Consider the following 9,851-nt stretch of genomic DNA (forward strand, 5'->3'; position numbering starts at 1 on the left):
TTTTGTGTATAATCATTGAGGATGTACATCAATTTTTCGGCCATTGTCTTGACACTTTAGAACCATGCAAAAAATGTCTCATTTATCAATAAACAAAAACATATGTATATTTTAGAGAAAGACATCCTTTTACCTTATGATATAAAATACTGATCAATCATTTCATATCAATGAATATCAATGAAAGTGAGTGATTGAGTAGCTGCCTGAATGTTTCCAAACCCTGTGTGTATCCTTTTATGGGTATAAACTTGCCTAAAATTGATTCCACCCTTTTTATTGTGTTTCGTAGAGAGGAGATGCATAGACCAGGGATCCAAAGGGGACAGACAATGACCGATAAATTTATATACATCCCTAATGATGATACACAAAATTACCTCTCTGTAGATTACAATTAGTGGTTGAAACGTTTGGATACTCAACGTAATGAACCAAACAATAAAAATTTACTAAAAGTCCCCGAAGTTTTTAAGCCAACGAATAAATCTTTGGGGACTAGTGTAATAAACAATCCAATGTCCCCTTCCACCCTGTGCATAGATGCATGGAAGACAAGGACAATTATGTCTATAAGTAGCGCAGCAATAGTAAGTAGTAACTCTAGTAATATTGTAGAGATATTGTTTAATATGAAATAAATGTTAAAATTTATATACATATTTAAACTGATGTTGTAAAAAGAATAGTATTCCCAGTATGGCTTCGAAACCGTTTGATATCCGCTGAATTAGAACCGGTTCTCAGCCATACTGAAAGATCATGTACAGCATCGTATTACAGATAATTTCCACGAATATTAAATCATGAATTAGAAATTTAATACCAGTTTTGTTGGTCCCGAGGTTTAAGCATTTTATTTTATATCCACGGTAAGCTGTCTATAATACGATGAGATAAATAACTATTTTGTATCCCCTTTTTATTGGCAAATTCCAAATAGGTTATCTTTTAATCAATAAAATATAACAAGGATGTCAACATCAATAAAGTGCAACAAAACACAAAAAAACTTAAAAGGACAAACGGGCAAAATAGTGTAAAACATCCTTTTACTTTTATATCCTTATATTAAAGTAACAGAATGTTTGTCTGTGTGTTTGTATGTTTGTACCGAAGGATCTCACTAATCGCTGATCCGATCGGGTTCTCCTTAACAGAGTAGCTTCTTATAGGTCCCAGGAAGGTCTATAACTATTCTGGGGGAGGGTACCATCACCCTTCCAAGAGAAATTACAAAAAAAACGGGGGAAAAAATTTTACGTAGAGCCTTGAACGCAACATAGAAAATAATTACACATTTAAAATAAAAAAAAATAAAACAGTTAAAGGGCCACTAGAGGCCTCTAGGGGCGTAGCCGCTATGCATACATTTAGGAATAGAATTGTCCTCGATTTTTCAAATTGTTAGTATTTCACTTAAAAACTAATAAACATATTTTTCACTTCTAAATATCTTTGAAAAGTGATAAGACAATGGTTAATAAATTATTATGCTTAACCAAAGATAATAAACAAAATTACCCCTTAAAATTAACAGTTAAAATGTTATGACACTACCAGTCTTAGACCAACCAATCAAAAGTCAGTAAAAGTATCCAAAGCTTTTTAGCCGACGAAAGAGATAGATAAGATCAGGGGCGTCCAAGCTTTTTTTTTGGGGGGGGGTAAAAAATTTTAGGGGGGGGTAAAAAATTTTAGGGGGGGGGTAATTCGTGTTTGGGGGGGTAAAATGGCGCGCGAAGCGCGCCAAAATTTTTTTTTACCCCCCCCAAAATTTTTACCCCGGGGGTAAAATTTGATTGGGGGGGGTAATTACCCCCCCTAAAGTCTGTTGGGGGGGGTAAATACTCCCCCCAAATCTGTTGGGGGGGGGGGGGTAATTACCCCCCCCAAACTAATTTACCCCGGGGGTAAAATTTTTTGGGGAGGTAATTTAATTATGTAAAAAAAGCACCTACCTAATCTATTAAGTTAATAATAAGTACTATCTTATAACATAAAGTAGTAAGTAAGGTTTATTTGACTATAGCTTCAGATTTCATTACTTTTAATACTGAGTTCTCCTTTTTAGGAAAGCTTCACATAGATCCCATGATGGTTCCACACTATTATAGGTCAATCCTTTGAGTGGTTTTAGGCTATTTTTCTCCTCCCTTTTTACCCTTTAGAAAACACAAGTTCTTAGATGCTAAGGGCGCCACTACTATTTAAATATATAGTAGTATCTCATTCTTTAGAACATAAAAATACAATAATTAACTCACTAACCAATGAACCAATATGATTTTACTTTAAAGTGAAGAGTCTTATAGGTCCTGGTAAGTTTTATAACTAGTTTTGAGACACCCTGACATCCTCCCAAAAGAAATCGCCTATAGAAATTCTTTTTCATTATTTAATGAAATATTTAATTTAGTTAGGTACGTATCTATTTTATGGAATCTTCAGTGCTTTACAATTACATCATAGATCCCCGGGATGGTTTTAGCCCTTATAAAGGCCCAAGCAAATAAAACATGATCAAACTATTAAATTTTTTGTTATCATGGTTAAGAACTGTTTTAACTGGTTGGACAGTAAAATTTTTTTTTAAAGAACATTCAATTTGGGGGGGGGTAAATACCCCCCCCAAAAAAATTTTTTTTAAAGAACATTTATTTTTTTGGGGGGGGTAATTACCCCCCCCCCCAAAATGGTTTGGGGGGGGGGTAAATAACCCCCCCAAAATCGTTGGGGGTGCCTACGGCACCCCCAAGGTAGGGGTAATTTTTTTTTGGGGGGGGGTATTGTTCACAAAATTTTGGGGGTGCCAAATGGCCCATTACCCCCCCCCCCTTGGACGCCTATGGATAAGATTGTTATAAAACTTTGGGTACCTGTTAAATTTATTATCCAATGTTCCCTCCCCCATTCAGATCACTTCACAAATCACTAGATAAAACATTTTGGGGGGTTGAGTGAGAGGTAGTTGAGTAATGTATTCATGTTGCAAATATATATTTAAGAATTGTCTGGAAGTTTGTTGATTTAGAACCCAGATGCTAACACACTCTCAAAGCCTTACTCACAAGCACTCGCACACAAAAGGTGGGTTCTAGAACGATTAAGCATCACAAAATTTCAATTGTGTTACACCTACAATTGAAGCCCAACTCTACTGTGAAATTAATATATGTAAAGGCACTGAAACTAGTCCACCATCTCAGATTAAGAACCCATTCTTATCCAGGGATCTAAAGGGAAAAGACAATGGCTGATAAATTGATGTACAATACATCCCCAATGATGATACATAAACTTAATCTTCTAAGATTGTAATAAGTGGTTGAAATGCTTGGATACTCAATTTAATCTCATCACATTTATCAATCAAAATTCAATAAAAATCCCTAAAGTTGATAAGCTAACGAATAAAAAAAACGTTATAAAAAGAATAAGAATAAAATATAATATAAGAATAAAACTGTGGGGACTAGTGTAATTAACAGCCCATTTGTCCCCTCCCTCCCTGTTTCTTATCAGAGCTATCAACTCTGACCTCACCGTGGATGCTAATTTTCAAACACTAGCCCCAGAAAGGAAGGGAAAGGACAATTGAATGAATTTACAACCCATTCTTCCCTCTTTTGTCAGATACCTAAGATTTAATATCACTTTTATTCACTAGGAAAGATTAATTTGTCCTATTACTGTATTAAAAAACTTTTCCCGTAAAAAATCTTATCCTTTTAAAAATGCACAATATCCTGTAACTTATTGAACAAAAATAAGCGGGACATGTAAAGAAAACGAAGTTGCGGGTTTCATCGTATTTTCACAGTAGATGTTGATAGGTTATTTTAGGTTAGTTTAAGTTAATGTTAATGATCACACCGCAGGGCTAGAGCCCCCCGCAGGGGCTAGAAATAGGAGAAAAGCTATTGTGAAAATACGACGAAACCCGAAACTTCGTTTTCTTTTCATTATTTAAATATGCTGTCAATGTTATAAAAAATAATAAAATAAAGAAAACACCTTTTACAGTTTACACTTTATAACATAACATTTTGTTCTTAATAATTTTTGTTTTTAATGATTAAGAGTTATAAGGTATTTTAAATGAATTTTATCATCGTCAAAAGTTACTTTCCAGCATAATTTTATATTTTACTTAAATTTGCATCTAAAGAAAGTTTTTGTCTACTGTGTATACATTTTTTGCACATCTTAGCAACTTCTATTTATCCCTCACACTTTTAAAAAACGAAGCATTTCTATAAATAGATTTTGTACAATTACATACGTCCGTATGTAACGTTTAGCTCTTTTCATTAATATAGAAATGTTAGAATTGTCCTTTTGATTGCAAACTTTTTATTATGATTTCTGTAACAGTAAGTAAGATTTAGAAAACGTAGCAACTCTAGAAAAGTTACCAGAAAGACCGTCCATTTAAAAATACTAATTTTAGCCTTTTCGACAACTTTTTTGTATGATATCTTTATCCTATTATCTGATTTTTAGAATTCTTCGAACAAGAAGTTACATTATTACTATTATAATCGAATCATCTACATAATAAAGTCATAAAAATGTAAGTATATCCTTAAACAATATTCTGCAGGTATTTAAGTATTTTTTATCACATTTATATACACTTTTGTACAGACTTAATACCTAATATTCTGCATATTAAGTTCTGACACAAGTGTTCATATTTTTTTGTCATAGCGTCTAATTTTAGAGCCTATTTTTTGGATGTTATCATCCTTGTTTTGAAAACATGCAAGCTTGTAAATAATTATACAGCTTTAATAACAATTTTTTCTCACTCATTTTTTTTTATTTTTCATTTTTAACTTAATTCAGATGTATAAATGAGCACACGAACTGTGCTATCAGCTGAGCTTCTGAAGGTGAAAGATATATCAGGCATAAAACTGAGAGTATTTCAAGGGGGGGGGGAGGGGTTAAGGGTGGTTTACTCAGCGCTTTTGGTTTATACACACACACACACACTCACACACACACGTACACACACACACACACACACTTACACATACACACATGCAGATTGGTTTAGAAAAGGGGGCTGAGGAATGAGGAGGGGAAGGTAGTTGTGCGCGCGGTAAATACGTGCTTGCGCGTATTAGGTGTGGAACAGGTCCATGTAAAAGAAAAGTAAAAATATCCTAAAAATTAATTCATGAAGCAAATACTTAAATAATTATATTTATTAACTATTACATAAAATATAAATAATCTAAAATAATTGACTAATTACAAAATATACCATGTCGCTATGAAAAAAAAGCCGTTTTTATCATTTTTTGCAAGCTGCAATTTTGCAACAATGAGCAACTAAGCCGCTGATGAAGATAGACAGCAAAAAATTTTTCCCTACGAAATTAAAATCTTTCCTAAATTAATCGCAAAATCAATGTTAATAATGAATAAAATTTTATAATCTTTATATCTATGCATAGTTCGACCCCCCCCCCCCCCCCGTATTCCAGCCGTCTCTATTCTCCCTATAATATATCCTAATAATATTGCACATTGAGTATACAAATATGGCTTTAAGTATATGTTTACAAGTAAATATTGCCAATTTTAGGCCAATTTTGATAAACATAATTTGTTTTTCATACATTTAAAATTAACAGTATTAAAAAATTAAGATAATTATGATAAAATTGACTATTACTAAACTGCAACTAACAAACTATGCAGATGAAAAAATTGTGTATGTCTGTATATCTGTGGGTGTGTGTCAGTCGAAGCGCTCATATACAATCGGGTGATGACTCATTCTTTATGGGGCCTATGAAAAACAGCTGAATAGTTGTTTATCAAATCATATTATAGACAACTTTCCGCGGATATTAATATGAAAAATTATAAGATTAAAGGCAGTTTTGCTAGCCCTGAGAAGCCAATGGCCCGTGTTAACAAAACTGGTATTCATTCTAACATTTTTTAATTTAATATCTGTGGAAGATTGTCTGTAATACGATTCTATGTAAAAATTTTCAGTATGGCTGAGAACCGATTCTAATCCAGCGAATATTAATCGGTTTCGAAGCCATACTGGAAATGAAATTTTACACATATGTCCAAGAATATCTAAAGCAAATTAAGTATTTTAAAAGATTAGTACTTTGCTCTTTTAAAGTGTTTGAATTATAGCAAGTTGTATTTGTTGGCTTAAAAACTTTGAGGACATTTGTTCAATCTTGATTGGAAAGAACAAACTAGCAGTGTCTAAACTTATCCACTAGTTCATTAATTGACAAGAGTGGTAATTATTTTTGTTTGAAAAATGCTAGAAATTTATCACGGCAAATAAGAAGGGGGGGGGGGGAGTGCTATTTATATTAACAAGGATGACAACATCCATAAAAGCAAAGCTCTAAAACGGTATGACAGACGAACATTAACTCTTGTTGAGTGCCAGAACTCAATATACAAAATAACAATACATAAGTTTTGACAAAATTAAACGTAAATTTGTACATAAAAAATTGTTGTTAAAAAAGTTAAAAAACAACTTGTTTAAAATAGACGTACAGAATTTCTAGTAACGATTATAGATTTGCTACACTTTCTAAATCATACATAACTACTACAGGAATCCTCTTGTAAAGTTTAAAATCGATAGGACAATTCTAATATGCCTAAATTATCGAAAAAAGCTATTCGTTACGGACGGACGGACTGACGGACTTACCTACCCTGATTATAGAAAAGCTTCGCTTTTAATAATAAGTTGCAAATATGTTTAAGATTGCTTTAATATAGTAGGCTTAACATGATGGACAGTCGTGTAGTGGGACGTAAGGACGGACTGACCGACACTAAATGCAGATAAGCTTTGCTTCTATGAATGAATGAATACAAGTTTCAATAATATTTCACATATCTGATTAATTCTAGACATCTGCACTTACTATTAGAGTCATAAGGACCATTCATAGTACCAGGAATCTTAAGAGATAAGACAATGGACGAAAAAATGACACTCTGTTAATTTAGAATATTTAGTTGAAAAGTAAGGACACTGCTAGTTTGGACCAACTTATTATGATTATATGAAAGTAAATATAAAGTAAATATAAAAGTAAATAAAGTTTTAAGCCAACTAATAAGTAACGTGTTTATAAAACTTAAGGTACCAGTATAATTTACTTTCTTTAGAGGGAAGGGTCGTTTTTAGAAGGGATTTCTCTTGGGAGGTTGGTGGTACCCATCCCCCTAAGGGTTTTAAACCTTTAATAAGTCATATTAAAAGATACACTGCTAAGGAGAGCCATATTGGTTCAGCGGTTAGCGATATCTTTCGGGACAACGAGACAGAAAGAGTTCCTGTTACTTTGAGATATGGGTTGTTATTTGCCTCTATGAGTGTTTTTGTCCTTGTCTGCAAAATACTTTGATATAAAGAACTGGCGCATACTGGATATAGAATACGTGGATATTGTGAGAGATTCTCGCATACCCTGATTAAATGTTTTCCCAGCTGGCTAATATAACTATACCTTCTATTCCCCCATTCATTATGACCTCACTATATCCCCTCCCCTGACCATGGAGGAATGTATTGACAAATATCCCATGACTATATAGTAGGATATATAAGTTGGAAGGAATTTTAATGTTAGGGGGAGATTTGAAAACTGCATCAAATTTTAAGTCTTTTTTTTTTTATAAAATTCGTTTTTTGTATAATTCTTTATCTAAAAGCGGAAATACAATTTAAGTTAATTAATTTTGACATCTGTGATTGGTGGATTGAAAACTATCTGTGCTCTGATTGGAGAAGCTTAAGTGGCGTACATCATTCACCCAATTAGAGCGCAGGTAGTTTCTCATCCACTTATCCTATTGGTCAAAATTAATTAACTTAAATTGTATTTCCGCTTTTAGATAAAACATTATACATAACTAATTTTATAAAAAATCCTTAAAATTTGATGCAGATTTCAAATCTCCCCATAACATTAAAATGTCTTCCAACTTATATATCCTACTATATAGTAACCTAAATTGACGACAAAAATTCATGATATCCATGTATTTTATATCCATAAATGTGTAGGTGACACGGACCTTGATTTATAGACCAGGCTGAACAGGAAGGATAAATCAACTCAAGAAAAAAACCGCGTGTTGGGTACGAGAGTGGCATCATAATAGAGAACATAAAAATTTTAAACATGAAATTATAAAAAGAGAAGGGGAAGGATGCGCGGGCATTTATAAAGGTACAATCCATTGAAATGTACAGATAAATGTCGTGCAATCAAAGGGTTGGTTGTCTGTTAGGTATTACCTTACAAAATACCCCAGTTCGTATCAAGAAAAAGTAATGTTTTTCAAGGTATTGGAAATATGGAACATTAATTTTTGCCTTGCTCTTTTAAAATGTCTTTAAATATTAATTTTTTAGTGATTTGGCTGCAAAATTAAAAATAAAATAACTGTTGCTCGTAGAAAGCAAGTATCAGGCTGCAAAAAGGCAACAATCGAATCTGATTATAACTACAAATTACTACGAGATGATTTGATAACTATTCCAACTTCATAATAAACAGTTTAATTAATTCATTTTGATAAAAATAGGCTTTATAAAATTTCACCCATTTATACGGTAGCAATTCCACTAACCTTAGCCCTTGTATAGGAGATAACCTTTTTACGATTAACACCACTTAACCTAACCTATCTAATGGCCGTTACAATGGTTATACTTTTATTTTAACCGGTAAAATATGTCTGTTTACCATACGAAAAAGTGTATTGACATAGCACTAAAAATGATAAATTATCACATGAATAAATAATGATTTTAAATAGATTTTTTTTCATTGTAGTAACTTTAAAAATTAACTTAATTAACAGTATGATATTAAACGCTATTTATGCATAAAAAATCAAAATAATAATACAATATATTTAATAAAAAAATTAATAAAAGTAACATAATGTATTTGTTCACAATATAACTTGTTGATAATTAATTCAAACTTGTTGTACTAATAAATATATATATATTTAATACTTATAGGATAGCAGGTAGAAAATGAAATTATACACATACACATACAATAGTATATATCTATCTATATACTTATTTTACCTTTTACATTGCACTATACTATCACATATTTTGGATGAATGAATATGTAAATTGGATTATTATTTTTTTTTATGCAAGAAAGCTTAATATGAACAGTTCAAACCATAGACGTCAAAGGGTGAGGTTTATCCCCCTCAAACGTTGAAACCCCTAAATTTATCCCCTCTAATTTCTCAACATACATTAGATTACCCCCCTTCAAACCTTTGAAACTACTCATTTTACGTAAATTTGGCATCCATGGCAATATGCTCAATTGGTTTGAATCATATTTAACAGGTAGAAATCAATTTGTTAAATTTGGCCTTTTTGATTCTGATCCATTAGAGATAGATAGTGGAGTGCCCCAAGGTATCATATTAGGTCCTATTTTGTTTCTTATATTTTTTAATGACTTGCCTAAAACAACACTTTTAAAAGTCCTTCTCTTTTGTGATGACACCACTATATTAGCATCTGGTAAAAACTTGAATGAGCTTGTTGAATTTGTTAATGCAGAACTCAAAAATATTTCCCAGTGGTTTAGGGCTAATCAAATGTCATTACATCCCACAAAACAAAATTCACTATATTTTATCCTACCCCCTCTCTTATTCCTTGGAATGAAATCAATCTCTATTTTGATGATAATGAACCAAATACCCTTTACCCTAACCCTTTACTTAGACATAGAATTGACTTTGTCAACCATGAAAGTGATATTCCAGCTATAAAATTTTTAGGTATTTTT

The sequence above is a fragment of the Acartia tonsa genome, chromosome 11, assembly GCF_053477335.1.
Source record: "Acartia tonsa isolate MP-2025a chromosome 11, ASM5347733v1, whole genome shotgun sequence".
Taxonomy (NCBI): domain Eukaryota; kingdom Metazoa; phylum Arthropoda; class Copepoda; order Calanoida; family Acartiidae; genus Acartia; species Acartia tonsa.